The sequence below is a fragment of the Hordeum vulgare genome, chromosome 7H, assembly GCF_904849725.1.
Source record: "Hordeum vulgare subsp. vulgare chromosome 7H, MorexV3_pseudomolecules_assembly, whole genome shotgun sequence".
In the NCBI taxonomy this organism is placed as follows: Eukaryota; Viridiplantae; Streptophyta; class Magnoliopsida; order Poales; family Poaceae; genus Hordeum; species Hordeum vulgare.
In genome coordinates, this window is record NC_058524.1 from 442,959,535 (window position 1) to 442,975,809 (window position 16,275).

Sequence of the window (16,275 nt, forward strand, 5' to 3'; positions counted from 1 at the left end):
AAAGGAATTTGATAAATTATAATTCAAATGATATTTGAATTATGATTTCAAATCAAGATCACCAAAGGGTTCTGTTAGTCACCTCAAACCATGCTACATTGCATTTCATGCATCATTTTGCTGCATATGATTGATATTGGTTGTATGTTATTATTTCGGTAGGCTCTACCCTTCCGGATACGACTGATTATCCGACTGACGGGTATCACCCCTCCGCTGAGCAACAAGGCAAGCAACCATTTTGTCATCCCGATAAATCCCATGTTCTCGCTCCTGCTCTTACTTATTGCATTAGATCAAAATTCTTTCAATATTTTTACCACGTTAGTTGAACCCACTTCCTTTGCATGACCTGTCCTTGTCATAGTAAATAGTTGAACCTTGCAACCTAGCATACCTGGTAGATGCTTGAGCCATGATGTGTCTTATCCTGCTATACATGCTATGCTTAGAGTTGTGTAAGGTCCATCATCCGGATGAGAATGTGTTCAGTTAATAAAGGTTGTGTGTTGAACCTGATTTGGCAAAGGTACCGGTGAAAGGCTATGTAGGAGTACATGGCGGGTTGTTTCATTGGAACCGTCCTTAGGAACTGAGTTCCGTGTATGTAATCCAAGACTAGATACTACCACACGTTGGGATACTTAATTGACCCTCTCGACTTATTAATCGCCTAGTACTCGCTCCAGGAGTTGCAAGTAGTTTCTGGTGTTTATAGTCATGCTGGAGGCCGTGCATAGTGCTGACCATAGAGGTGGACTATGATGCGGTAGGCAGTGGCACGGTGTACCAAGTGGCACCCGGATGGTGGGCTTGGGAACCCTGCGCACATCGTTTGGGGCCGTGGCGGAAACCTCGGCCGGACTTCCGTGCGGGTTACCCTCAGATAGGCGATAGACCTGGACTAGGTATTAGCGTGATTAATGGTCGTGGCCGACTCCCTCGCTGGGCTTCCGCTTGAAGGTTGCCGAGGTGCATGACGTGTACATGGCGAGAAGTGGCGAGAGCGTGTGTGAAGAAGTACACCCCTGCAGGGTTATGATCTATTCGAATAGCCGCGTTCGCGGATATGGACTACTTGGAAACATATGTTGTTCATAGACAACTATAATGGCTACTCATAAAAATGTCAAGATAAGTGTGAGTGTCGTGGATGGCATTTCCGTAGGGAGATGGAATGATTCCACGATGGAGTATTGTTGTGGTGTTAGTGGACTCGTGTGCGAGAAAACAAAGTTGTCAAAGCTATTTGAAAATGCAAGTGTGTCTAGCCAAGAGTCGAATGCTGGCTTTCGGCATGAAACCCCACAACTCCTTGTTGATACATTGCATGAGTAGATAGATTATCCTAAAGTCTTGCTGAGTACTTTTGTACTCACGTTTGCTTAATAAATTGTTGCAGAGGTTGTTAATGACCCTAATGGAGGGTTCTATCTAGACGTTGACAACGATGAGTAGCTGGTGTCCTAGCTACGATCTGGCCCTAGGTTGGGTCTGTAGATAGTCAGGCCATGTGCCTTTTACCTTTCCATCTGTCTATACTCACACAGTTTCAATCTTCCGCTGGCTTGTAAGACTTGTTTGAATGACTGGTGATGATGGGTCGTGAGACCACTATCTGTGTAATATTATGTGTGAGGCTCTTCCGAGCCTTCTAAATAGAGTTTGTATGTTTATGGTTATGTTGTGACGCCATTGATGTATCTATGCATATCGGTACGCCATGCGTACGTGTGTCGTACTTGATATGTATGGGGTTCGAATACCTAGTCGTATGCCTTAGTAGCACTACTTACGGGGAAATACCCCTTTGTGATTCCATCGAGCCATGGTAGTTCGCCACTGTTCCGGACACATTGGTTGACCGGCATGTGTCCTTATTAGCTGTTGTGTCCATCCCTTTGGGAAATGTCATGCGTATGTAATGGAGTCCTTGTAGCTTTCTACGACTCGTCTACATTCGCTGATGACCGACACCTGCTTTGTTGGGTCATGTATGCCTGTCCCTGTACGGAACTGCCGCTTGAGTTTATGACTAGACATGTCGATCCGGGTTCTTTGACATTGGAATTCTAGCAACACAATTGCATATGCGAGTCAAAAGGCACAAACGGTCCCGGCTAAGGTAAGGCTGCAGCCGTGGGGATAACCGTGCGTGAGACCGCAAAGAGCTGTGATGTGTTACAGGCTGGATTCCTATGGCTTAGGATCGGGGTCCCGACAGTTTAATTCTTTCCAATAAATTCCATTTGAAGTCAATATATCTCTTCATAAAAGAACCAGTACAAGAAGTGTCAAGCATGGTGCGATCATCATGAGAAAGCCGAGCATAGAAGTTCTGAATGATAATTTCTCTCGAGAGCTCATGGTTGGGGCATAAATATAAGATTGATTTAAGCCTCCCCAAGCTTGAGCGATGCTTTCTCTGTCACGAGGCCAAAAATTATAAATATAATTCCGATCATGATGTACTAAATGCATAGGATAAAACTTTTGATGAAATTCCAATTTCAACCGATTGTAGTTCCATGATCCAGTATCATCACATAGCCTATACCATGCCAACGCCTTATCCCTCAAAGATAAGGGAAAGACCTTCTTCTTGACCTCCTCCTCGGGCAAGCCTGCAAGCTTAAATGAACCACAAACTTCATCTACATAGATTAGATGCAAGTCTGGATGTGATGTTCCATCTCCTGTAAAAGGATTAGCCAGCAGTTTCTCAAGCATACCCGAAGGAAATTCAAAGCAAATATTTTCAGTAGGTGCAGCCGGTTGAGTAGAAACTCTTTGTGCTTCCGTTCGAGGTGAAGATACCCCGAACAAGCCACTCAAAGGATTAGTTTCCATAGTGACAAGTGACAATAAATTTCAGCACACTATATGAATGTTTCCTTACCAAATTCCACTTACCAAAGGCGCTTCACTCCCCGGCAATGGCTCCAGAAAAGAGTCTTGATGACCCACAAGTATAGGGGATCTATCGTAGTCCTTTCGATAAGTCAGAGTGTCGAACCGAACGAGGAGCAGAAGGATCTGACAAGGTAATATCTGCAAGCACTGAAATTATCGGTAACAAGTAGTTGTGTGGTGAGATGATTCGTAGAAAGCAACAAGTAACAAAATTAGCAATGGTGCAGCAAAGTGGCCCAATCCCTTTTCTAGCAAGGGACAAGCCTGGACGAAGTCTTATAGGAGGAAAAACGCTCCCGAGGACACATGGGAATTTCTGTCACTCTAGTTTTCATCATGTTCATATGATTCATGTTCGTTACTTTGATAGTTTGATATGTGGGTGGACCAGCGCTTGGGTACTGCCCTTACTTGGACAAGCATCCCACTTATGATTAACCCCTCTCGCAAGCATCCGCAACTACGAAATAAGAATTAAGACAAAGTCTAACGATAGCATTAAACTAGTGGATCCAAATCAACCCCTTGCGAAGCAACGCATAAACTAGGGTTTAAGCTTCTGTCACTCTAGCAACCCATCATCTACTTACTACTTCCCAATGCCTTCCTCTAGGCCCAAATAATGGTGAAGTGTTATGTAGTCTACGTTCACATAACACCAGTAGAGGAAAAACAACATACAACACATCAAATTACCGAACGAATACCAAATTCACATGACTACTTATAGCATGACTTATCCCATGTCCTCAGGAACAAAAGTAACTACTCACAAAGCATAATCATATTCATGACCAGAGAGGTAATGAGTAGCATCAAGGATCTGAACATAAACTCTTCCACCAAGTAATCCAACTAGCATCAACTACAAAGAGTAATTAACACTACTAGCAACCTTACAAGTACCAATCGGAGTCGTGAGACGGAGATTGGTTAAAAGTGATGAACTAGGGTTTGGAGATGAGATGGTGATGATGAAGATGTTGATGGTGACAAGTCCCCTCCAATGAGAGGAGTGTTGGTGATGACGATGGCGACGATTTCCCCCTCTGGGAGGGAAGTTTCCCGGCAGGATCGTCCTGCCGGAGCTGTAGATTGGTTCTGCTCAAGTTCCGCCTCGTGGCAGCGGCGAATCCTCTGAAAAGCCTCCTCCTGATTTTTTCCAGACCGAAACCCTTCTAGTAGCAAAAGGGGGAGCTAGAGGGCGAGCTAGGAGCCCACAAGCCCCCTAGGCGCGGCTAGGGGGGTGGCCGCGCCTAGCAGGCTTGTATCCCCCTGTTGGCGCCCCTCCGGCACTTCTTTGGCCCATTATTTTTTATAAATCCCAAAAAAAAATCCATGTTGATTTTCACGGCTTTTGGAGTTGCGCAGAATAGGCATCTCAAACTTGCTCCTTTTTCAGGCCATAATTCCAGCTGCCGACATTCTCCCTCTTCATGTAAACCTTGCAAAATAAGAGAGAAAAGGCATAAGCATTGTACTGTGAAGTGAAATAACAACCCAAAAAGCGATAAATATCAACATGAAAGCATGATGCAAAATTGACGTATCACTGATCGACCGTGTCGACGATGGCGACTCCGATTGGTGATGTAGGGCGGTCCACGCCTCTCACGACCTCGGCCTCTCGAAGTTCTTGGATTGCTCTGATGACAGACTCACGGGAGCTGGGCAGATGTGTGCTGGAGTGCGCCCTTGGGTTGTGCTTGAGCGCCACCCTCGCCTCACTGGTCAAGCCGGGAACCTCCCCAGTGGGAGCCCCCAGGCCTGACCGAAGGATGGCACCGAGCGCGCCTTCCTATGCGATGGGAGGCATGAACCCATCCCTAGGCATAGAGCCCGAAGTCCCAGTGCGTTCCGTGGGTAGGAGCTGCTTGTTCTTCTTGCGGGGGTCCTCGCGAGGTGGCTCGTCTTCTTCGTCGTCCGAATGTTCTGCCACCGCAGGGCGGTAGGCGCGCTTGAGTGTACAGACGTCATCCTTCTCGTTGCAAGCAATGGTGATGACGCCGCCACTCCCTGGCATCTTGAGGACGTTGTAGCCATGATGGGTCACTTCCATGAACTTGGCGAGAGCCGGGTACCCAAGGATCGCATTGTATGGCAGATGGATGTGTGTGACGTCGAAGACGATGATGTCAGTGTGGTAGTTCTTGCGCTTGCCTAAGGTGACTGGCAGACGCACCTGCCCGATGGGCACTGTGGACCCTTCCGTAACTCCTGAGAAGGGCTTGGTCGGCATGAGCTGTTGGGTAGCCGGCTGGGGGGAACCTTGCTGTTCTTGAATGTCGGGGCCCGTGGCGGCGTTCACCATGGGCGATGGTGACCGACGCGTGCCGGTAGGGCCCAGGGGCGCTGTCTAAGCAACACGGGTGGCGCGGCGCTCGGTGCGAGCCCGTTGAGGGTCAACCATCGGAGCGGCGAAGCTTGGTGAAGGTGGAGCTTTGAGGAAACCTTGACACGCCCCCTACCTGGCACGCAACATGTCGGATTTCAGGCTCCTGAAAACCCTAAAGATTCGAACTCAGGGGCGTGTACGAAGATCTCTCTCGGGCTCGCCTCACCTAACTCGCTACTCGCTAGGGATGGCAGAGAACTCACTCGATGGCGAGGAAGACACAGAACACGACAGTTTACCCAGGTTTGGACCGTTGAGAAGTGTAGTACCCTACTCCTGCTTTGGTGGATTGCCTCTCGTGGAGGTTGGTGGATGAACTAGTATAGTGTTCGGGGGCCTCCATAGGCTGGGTGGCCTTTGTGTGATGCCGGTGGGCGAATGAATGAATCAGGTCCAGCCCCCTCTATGAAGTAACCTATCCTCTATATATAGCGGCGGCCCGGGTCCTGTTCCCTTATCGCAAGAGCGGGAAGGGATCCCACAATGACCAATTTTGAAGGGGAACAGGGGAACATGCTCCCCTGCCAAAAGGTGGTCTTCGCCTGCAAAGTGGCTGTCAACGCAACAGGGACAGGTCAAGGGATGATGTCCGTCGTGCTGGTGGGCGGTGGTGGCCTTGTTGCACTAGAATGGAAACCTTTGGAAGATGCCTTGGGAACCCGCGTACGTCATTCCCACCTTTGCACAAATGGGGAAACTGCACCATCCTGCAATCCGCTGCTCGCCTGTCCTTTCTCACGTCATCCTTGAGTCCTGAGGACGGGTCTTGCCTCAGAATCTCCGCCGCTCCGGAGGGGTCGTGAGGAGGCCCCTTGCGGGTCTTGGTGCCGCTCCTCCTTGCGAGGCTCGGGCCCTCGCGAGGGCCTTGCCGTGAGTGTTGCCGTGCCTGGTTGTGTTTGGTTGATGAAGTGGGCCAACCCTGGGTCACACGCAGGAAGGTCTGGGTACCCCCATTCCCAGAACACCGACAATCCCTTGTATTTTCGATACATTCCTAGAGAAAACTAAGTTGAAAGATGATAGTAGAAATTATGCGGACTGGTTCCGTAAACTAAGGATTGTCCTCATTGCTGCAGAGAAGGCTTATGTCCTTGATGTAGCGCTCGGTGTGCCACCCCCTCAAGCATCATATGTGGAGGTTGTGAACATGTGATAGACACGCTTTTGACGACTACTTGATCGTTCAGTACATCATGCTTTATGACTTAGAATTGAGGCTTCAAAGTCATTTTGAACGTAATGGAGCATATGAGATGTTCCAAGAGCTGAAATTGGGATTTCAGGCTCGTGCCCGTGTTGAGAGGTATGAGACCTCCGACAAGATTATTTGCTTGCAAGATAATAAATTTTTCTATTGATGAGATATCGTTACGTTCTTACTTCACACATGATTTGAGTAGATACGGGTATATTTACTTGATGAATCACAAGTCTGAAATGTTGAAAAGTTCAAAAAGTTTTAGAGTGAAGTTGAAGATCATCGTGACAAGAGGACGAAATCTCTACGATGTGATCGTAGAGGTGAATATTCGAGTCACGAGTTTGGTATACGTTTAAGACATTGTGGAAATTGTTTCACAACACATGCCACCTAGAACACCATAGTGTGATAGTTGTCTGTACGTCGTAGCCGTTCCCTATTGGATATGGTGCATACTATGATGTCTCTTATCGATTTGCCACTACCGTTTTGGGGTTAAGCATTAGAGAAAACCACATTCACTTTAAATAGGGCACCATATAATTCTGTTGAGACGGCACCGTATGAACTATGGTTTGGCAAGAAACCTAAGCTGACATTTCTTATAGTTTGAGGCTATGATGCTTATGTCAAAAGGCTTGAGCGTCATAAGCTCGAACCCAAAGCACATAAATGCATCTTCATAGGATACCCAAAGGAAATAGTTGGGTATACCTTCTATCTCATATCCGAATGCAAAGTGTTTGTTGCTAAGAATGGGTCATTTCTTGAGAAAGAGTTTCCCTTGAAAGAATTGTGTGGGTGGATGGTGGAACTTGATGAGGTTATTGAATCGTCACTTCAACCAGAGAGTAGCAAGGCGGAGGAAGATGTTCGTGTGGCGCCTACACCAGTTAAAGAGGAAGCTAATGATGGTGATCATGAAGCTTCAAATCAAGTTACTACCAAACCTCGTAGGTCGACAAGGGCACGTACTGCTGTAGAGTGATACGGTAATCATGTCTTGAAGTTCATGTTGTTGGACAACGATGAACCTACAAGCTATGAAGAAGCGATGATGGGCCAGAATTCTGGCAAATGACTGGTGTCCATGAAATGTGATATAGGATCCATGTAAGAAAACAAAGTGTGGACTTTGGAAGAACTACTTGATGGTCGTAAGGCTATTAAGTACAAATTGATCATTAAAAAGGAAGACACTTGATGATGGTAAATGCCACCATTTAAAAAGCTCGACTTGTTGCAAACGGGTTTCCGACAAGTTCTGGGCGTTGACTACGATGAGACTTACTCACCAAAAGCGATGCTAAAAGTCTGTTGGAATTATGTTAGCAGTTGCTGCGTTTTTCAGTTATGAAATCTAGTAGATGGATGTCAAAACTTTGTCTCCTTAATAGTTTCCTTGAGGAAAGGTTGTATGTGATACAACCAGAAGGTTTTTTCGATCCTAAGGATGCTAAAATACATGCGAGCTCTAGCGATCCATTTATGGACTGGTGCAAGCATCTCGGAGTTGGAATAAGCGCTTTGATGAGTGATGTCTGCTAGAACTACGTCGGTATTTCCCCAAAGAGGAAGGGATGATGCAGTATAGCGACGGTAGGTATTTCCCTCAGTGATGAGACCAAGGTTATCGAACTAGTAGGAAAACCTCCTCACACCACATAAACAACACCTCACAAAAATAACAAATACTCACAACCCGACGTGTTAAAGGGGTTGTCAATCCCTTTCAGGTACGTCGCCTCAAGATAGGCAAATAACGTGAGGTAAAAGTGGTAGATAGGATAAATAGATCGTGGAGCAAATAAATTGCAGCAAGGTATTTTTGTATTTTTGGTTTAATAGAACTGAAAATAAAAGCAAAGGAAAATAGATCGCAAAGGCAAATATGATGAAAAGAGACCCGGGAGAAAACAATTACTGTTGGGCAATTGATAGAACTTCAAAAAATATGACGATATACATGTAATGATCATTATATAGGCATCACGTCCAAGATTAGTAGACTGACTCCTACCTGCATCTACTACTATTACTTCACACATCGACCACTATCTAGCATGCATCTAGTGTATTAAGTTCATGGAAAAATGGAGTAATCCAATAAGAACAATGACATGACGTAGACAAGATCTATTTATGTAGAAATAGACCCCATCTTGTTATCTTTAATAGGAACGATACATACGTGTCGTTTCCCTTTCTGTCATTCGGATCAAGCACCCTAAGATCGAACCCGTCACAAAGCTCCTCTTCCCATTGCAAGATAAATAGATCAAGTTGGCCAAACAAAACCAAAAATATCAGAGAAGAAATACGAGGCTATAATCAATCACGCATATAAGAGATCAAAGAAGACTCAAATAACTTTTATGGATAAAAACATAGATCTGATCATAAACTCAAAGTTCATTGGATCCCAACAAACATGCCGCAAAAAGACTTACATCACATGGATCTCGAGGAGACCATTTAACTACAGACCCGTAGGTTTACAAAGAACTACTCACGCATCATCGGAGTGGCACCAATGGACATCATGAACCCCCCCTCCATGATGGTGTCTAGATTGGATTTGGTGTTTCTCGACTCTACGACGGCTGGAATTTATTTTCGTCCCCCTCTAGGGTTTCTCTAATATTGGGGGTATTTATAGAGCAAAGAGGCGGTGCAGGAGGCCAACGAGGAGGGCACAAGCAACCGGGGCCTGCGATGTAAAAACATGCAGAAAACAGCAACTGGCACTGGGCACTATGTCAATAGGTTAGTACCAAAAAATGATATAAAATGATTGTAAAACATCCAAGAATGATAATATAACAGCATGGAACAATAAAAAATTATAGATACGTTGGAGACGTATCAATGAGTGATCAAAGCTTTTGGTCTATACAAAGTTTATGAAGAAACTTGTATTTACAAGAAAGTGAGTGGGAGCACTATAGAGTTTCTGGTAAGAATATGTGGTTGACATATTGTTGAACGCAAATGACGTAGAATTTCTGGAAAGCATAAAGGGTTGTTTGAAAGGATTTTTTCAAAGGAAAAACCTGGATAAAGCTATTAGAAATATTGGGCATCAAGATCTATAGAGATAGATCAGGACGCTTGATAATACTTTCAATAAAGACATACTGATACGTCTCCGTCGTATCTACTTTTCCGAACTCTTTTGCCCTTGTTTTGGACTCTAATTTGCATGATTTGAATGCAGCTAACCCGGACTAACACTGTTTTCAGCAGAATTGCCATGGTGTTGTTTTTGCGCAGAAATAAAAGTTCTCGGAATGACCTGAAAATTTACGGAGAATTTTTCTGGAATTAATGAAAAATACTGGCACAAGAATTAGCGGAGGAAGTGGAGCTGTGAGCCCACAAGCCCACCAGGCGCACTCACTTGGCCGCGCCTGGCAGGCTTGTGGGGCCCACAAAGCTCCACCGCCTCCAAATCCAGCTCTAATTAGTCCGTCTCACCCGGAAAAAAATCAGGGAGAAGAGTTCATCGCGTTTTACGATACTAAGGCGCCGCCACCTCCTGTTCTTCATCTGGAGGGCAGATCTGGAGTCCGTTCTAGGCTCCGGAGAGGGGAGTTCGTCGCCATCGTCATCATCAACCTTCCTTCATCACCAATTTCATGATGCTCTTCACCGTTCATGAGTAACCTCATCGTAGGTTTCCTAGACGGTGATGAGTTGGATGAGATCTATCATGTAATCGTGTTAGTTTTGACGGGGATTGATCCCTAGTATCCACTATGTTCTGAGATTGATGTTGCTACTACTTGGCCATGCTTAATGCTTGTCACTAGGGCCCGAGTGCCATGATTTCAGATCTGAACCTATGATGATCTCGCCAATATATGTGTGTTTTAGATCCTATCTTGCAAGTTGTAGTCACCTACTATGTGTTATGACCCGGCAACCCCAGAGTGACAATAGCCGGAACCACTCCCGGAGATGACCATAGTATGAGGAGTTCATGTATTCACTAAGTGTTAATGCGTTGGTCCAGTTCTTTATTAAAAGGAGAATCTTAATATCCCATAGTTTCCATTAGTACCCCGCTGCCATGGGAGGGTTGGACAATAGATGTCATACAAGTTCTTTTCCCTAAGCACGTATGACTACATACGGAATACATGCCTACATTAGATTGACGAACATGAGCTAGTTACACATCTCTCCGTGTTATAACTATTGCATGATGAATAACATCCGGCATAATCATCCATCACCGATCCAATGCCTACGAGTCCTTTACTACTGGTCCTTGCTACGTTACTTTGCCGCTACTGCTGTTACTGCTACTGTTGTTACTTTGTTGCTCCTGTTGTTACTCTGCTGCTCCTGGCTACTGTTGCTACTGCTGCTATCATACTACTTTGCTACTGATACTTTGCTGCAGATACTAAATATTTCAGGTGTGGTTGAATTGACAACTCAACTTCTAATACTTGAGAATATTCTTTGGCTTCCCCTTGAGTCGAATAAATAAATTTGGGTTGAATACTCTACCCTCAAAAACTGTTTCGATCCCCTATACTTGTGGGTTATCAAGACCTTTTTCTGGCGCCGTTGCGGGGGAAGCCAAGTCAAGAATATTCTCCCGTCAACGTGCTTTTTTCTGGCGCCGTTGCCGGGGAAGCACAGCTATATTCTCTGAGTCACTTGGGATTTACGTCTGCTGGTCACTATGAAGAATCCGATAGATCCAAGAACTAAAGTCTTACCCTCAACTACGAGGACAAGTAAGGAACTGCCATCTAGCTCTGCACTTGATTCACCTTCAGTTATGAGTAAGTTTGTGATACCACCTCCTGCTAGAAATCTTGATATGTCGCCTGTGCTTGATGATGCTACTTCTGCTGCCCATGATGCTTATGGTGATGCTATGCTTGATACTGCTTTGCCTGTTGATGCTATGCTTGATACTGCTTTTCCCGATGATGCTATGCTTGATACTGCTTTGCCACTAGGTGCATTCCTTGATGTACAAATTGCTAGAGTTGCTGCTAGATGTCATGATACTTCTGAAACTCTTGATACTATTGAAGTAGAACCTGCTATTTTGCCTGATATGCCTGAGCGTTATGTTATGGAGGGAGAGATAGCTGAGGACTTTCTTGCGTGTAAGGATAGCTATGACGTTGAGAATTTACTACGCAAGTGGAAAGAAAAATCTCTGAACGCTAGGATGAAATACTACCCGAAGTTTGCTACTTCGCCTATCTTTGTGACCGATAAGGATTATGAATTCTTTGTCGACCCTGAGTTAATCACTCTGGTCGAATCTGATCCTTTTCACGGTTATGAGTCTGAAACGGTTGTAGCCCATCTTACCAAACTGCACAATATAGCCACCTTATTCACTAGTGAGGAAAAGATCCGCCACTACTATATCCTCAAGCTGTTTCCTTTCTCGCTAAAGGATGATGCTAAGACCTGGTTCACTTCTCTTGCTCCTGGTTGTGTGCGTAGCCCCGAGGATATGGTCTACTACTTCTCTGAAAAATATTTCCCTGCCCATAAGAAACAAGCTGCCTTGCAGGAAATATACAACATTGCACAAGTTGAAGAAGAGAGGCTCCCACAAGCTTGGGGGAGGCTCGTCCAACTACTGAATGCTTTGCCTGATCACCCTCTTGAGAAGAGCGAAATACTTGATATCTTCTATAATGGACTTACCGACGCTTCTAAAGACCACCTAGATAGTTGTGCTGGTTGTGTTTTTAGGGAACGAACCGTAGAACAAGCTAAAATTCTATTGAATAACATCTCGTGCAATGAGAATGCTTGGACTATTCCCGAACCACCTCCTAAGTCAACTCCAAAGAAAAGAGGTATTCTATTCCTTAGTCCTAAAGATATGCAAGAAGCTAAGAAATCTATGCGAGAGAAAGGCATTAAATCTGAAGATGTCAAAAATCTACCACCCATCGAAGAGATCCATGGTCTTGATAACCCGATACAGGTAGTAGAGGTAAATTCTCGCCATAGACTCGATGAGAGTGATATTCCTTTTGATAAACCTACTAGCTTATGCTTGGATGAATTTGATAACTTTGTTGCCAAACAATAGAGTTTCAATGATAATGTTAGCAGACAATTGGAATAGAGTGCTCGGATGCTTAGTCATTTAAGTGCTTGTGTGGACAGAAACATCAATGATCTTAAACTTCTGAGTAAAGATGCCTCTATGGTTACTACTCACGTAGAACAAGTACTTAAAGCTCAAAATGACTTGCTGAATGAGTTGAATGACAATTCTGTCAGAGTCATCACTAGAGGCGGTAGAATGACCCAGGAACCTTTGTATCTTGAGGGTCATCCTAAGAGAATTGAATAGGATTCTCAAGGAGTTAGCACTGATGCACCTAGTCATCCTAGGAAGAAGAAGAAAGATGATAGGAATTTGCACGCTAGCAAACCTGATGCTGTTACACCTGCAAGTCCAAATGATGTCTCTGTCTTTGATGCCGAAACACAATCAGGTGATGAACATGAGCCTAATGATAATATCGATAGTGATGTTCATGATGATGCTCAACTAGCAATGATAAGGATGTGGAGATTGAACCTGTTGATCTTGATAACCCACATCCGAAGAATAAGAGATACGATAAGAACGATTTCGCTGCTAGGAAGCATGGTAAAGAAAGGGAACCATGGGTCCAGAAACCCATGCCCTTTCCTCCTAAACCATCCAAGAAAAAGGATGATGAGGATTTTGAGCGATTTGTTGAAATGATTAGACCTGTCTTTCTACAAATGCATTTGACAGATATGCTCAAAATGTCTTTGTATGCTAAGTACATTTAGGATATTGTTACTAATAAGAGGAGGATACATGAGGTTGAGATTTCCACCATGCTTGCTAACTATACCTTCAAGGGTGGAACTCCTAAGAAACTAGGTGATCCTGGAGTGCCCACTATACCTTGCTCCATTAAAGGCTACTATGTTAGAACTGCTTTATGCGACCTCGGAGATGGTGTTAGTGTTATGCCTCTCTCTCTTTATCGTAGACTTGAACTGGATAAGTTGACACCCACTGAAATCTCTCTGCAAATGGCCGACAAATCAACTGCTTTCCCTATCGGCATTTGCGAGGATGTGCATGTTGTGGTTGCCAACGTCACTATCTTAATAGACTTTGTTATTCTGGATATCCCCGAGGATGATGCCATGGCGGTCATCCTCGGAAGATCCTTTTTAAACACTGTTGGGGCTGTTATAGATTGCAACAAAGGCAATGTCACTTTCCATGTCAACGGTAATGAGCATAGGATGCACTTTCCGAAGAAACAATATCGAGTACACTGCATCGAAAAAACTTCATCGATTCTTATTGGGAGCTTTGAATGGCATATTCCTCCTGTTAAGATTAAGTATGATTTGCTTGTTGGGGAGATTCACATCCCCATTGAGGTAACCTAGTGGCTATTCGAAAATTCTCTGTCTTCTTTTTGCGATTCGAAAAAGTTTGTCAAGGAGACTTGATCAACCTCATTGACAGATTTCTTTCGATGACCATGAGATAGATGAATCGAGGAGTCACAAACCGCCGTTCCAAGCTTTCACCTTTGGTTGCTTATAAGAAAAATGATAGATTTAGTTTAGTTTTCCCTGTTTTCTGTTTTAGCATCCCGTGGAAAAGTACCCCAAAAATGAAAGTTCTCCGAACGTCCTGAAAAAAATATATGATTTTTTCGTGAATTTTTGAAAAATACTGAGATGAAGAGCTAGTCTGGGGGTTGCACCAGTGGGCCACAAGCCCTGGAGGCGCGGGCACCCCCCTGGCCGCGTCTACCTGGCTTGTGGGGCCCACGTGCACCCCCTGCACTTATTCTAGCTCCCATCTGCTTCTCCTACCTCCAGAAAAAATTGTTTCGCAGCTCAAACCCGTGTTCTTGCTCTTCTTGCTGGGATTTTCGATCTCCTTGAGCAAAGCACCATTCACCAAGCCGTTTTGGGGAAATTGCTCCTTGGTAAGTGACTCCTCCATTGGTCCAATTAGTTTTTGCTCTAGTGCCTTATACGTCGCGTATTTTTTCTGCCTTGGTGACCGTGTTCTTGAGCTTTCCATGCTAATCTTAGCTGGTCCCAAGTAGTTTTGATGTGTGGTATGGCCTCTAGGCACTTGAAGGAGTAGTTGCTATGAGTTTTGTTGGGCCTTGTTCACTTTTCCTTGTAATCACTAAAAATTTCAGAAATTTTTAGAGGTAGAAAAGGGAAAAGATGAGGAGGTTCTTAAGAGGCTCTTCAATCCGTGAACCCAAGGATGATGAGCATGAGAAGAAAAACCCAAGTATCCGGTTCCCCGAGTTGCAGAAGTTCGAGCATGCGAGTGGCCAAGCGATGTGTTCTTACGCGCCGCCGTACTTTATGATGACTTTTACTACTTGGTGGAGAACGCAGGCCTTACCATCTTCGTTGAAGATAAGTGTCCGCAATACCTCCTCCTCACAAATATTTTCAGGCTAAGCTTTAATTTCTATTGAAGGAAGAATCCTCCTATGGTTGAGTTCAAATTATATGATATCCCCCAACGCATGTCACTTCAGGATTTTTGCAATGTTTGCAAATTACCTTATGTTGGGGATATTCATGAACCTCGTCCACGGGACTTGGAGGCCTTCATAGATACTATTGTTGTAGGAGAGGAGAGAGGAGTGTCTTGTGCTAGAGCTACTAGCATACATTTTCCCGTGCTTCGGTACTTCTCATTATTTGTGGGAAAATGTTTGATTGGCCGTGGGAAAGCTGGGTCCCTTAGCTCCCCAGATCTTGCGGTCTTGCGTGAATCCCTTTATAATGATAAAACTTATAGCTTGGGCGCTATAGTAGCTCAACGGTTGAACACGAACCGTTCTAAAGGTGTTGTCTATGGAGGTATCTATGCTACCCATCTTGCTAGACATTTTGATATACCTATTAGACTGGACGAGGAAGAAGAGATTCTTCTTCCCGAGAGATATGTAGATTATGATAGCATGGTTCGCCATGACTTTCTTGATAGAGATATAAATAGAAGGATGATTTATAACCTGGTATTTAGTCAGGGTACTCGTGAGACTATTACTTTGCCTGCTCCTTCTTTGTTCAATCTTCATGCAGGCAGGTACATTATTATGCCCTCGGACATCTACGCATATTGGGGTTTAGCCCAACCACACGTGCCCGTGCCTGAGCCACCAGTCGAGTACCAGACGCCAGTTTATCAGTGGGAGCCAGAGGAGCTCACACAACAGTGCCATCCTCAGTCCACTCCGGAGTACCCCGGAGCTGGTTATTTCCCTCCATGGGAGTAAACCAACTTAGGCCAAAAAGCCTAAGCTTGGGGGAGTACGTGTTTCTCACCAACTTTACATTCTTGCTTATGCTTTCACTTTGTTTGTTGGTGTTCACACTTTGCCACTGTATCATCCATGCTAGTTTATTTTCTTTTTCTCGTTTTCTTTTCGTGTGTTTGTCTAGTTTGAGAAAACCCAAAAATATTTTCTTTTTCTTCTTTTGCTTGTTGGGAGCTTTCTCGTGTAAATAGTTTTATTTTTCTTTGGGTCAAGGTAGAAGACCATGGTTACAATGTTTAGTGGCTCTCGCATGCATATCTGTTTATCTGTCATAGAGCCGTATTACGTTGTCTTCTCCTTTGTGTTTGCTTGCAGATTCCAGCTTAGTCCAATGCACGAGCACTCTTATTATTGTTCATATCGTTCGATCGTGCAAGTGAAAGGCAATAATGATGATATATGATGAAGTG

General features: G+C 44.5%; 1 pseudogene; it reads right to left on the minus strand.

The window, feature by feature from the left end:
- Nucleotides 1-5,730: 5,730 nt before the first annotated feature.
- Nucleotides 5,731-16,275, minus strand: part of LOC123409058 — a 50,136-nt pseudogene continuing 39,591 nt past the window's right edge.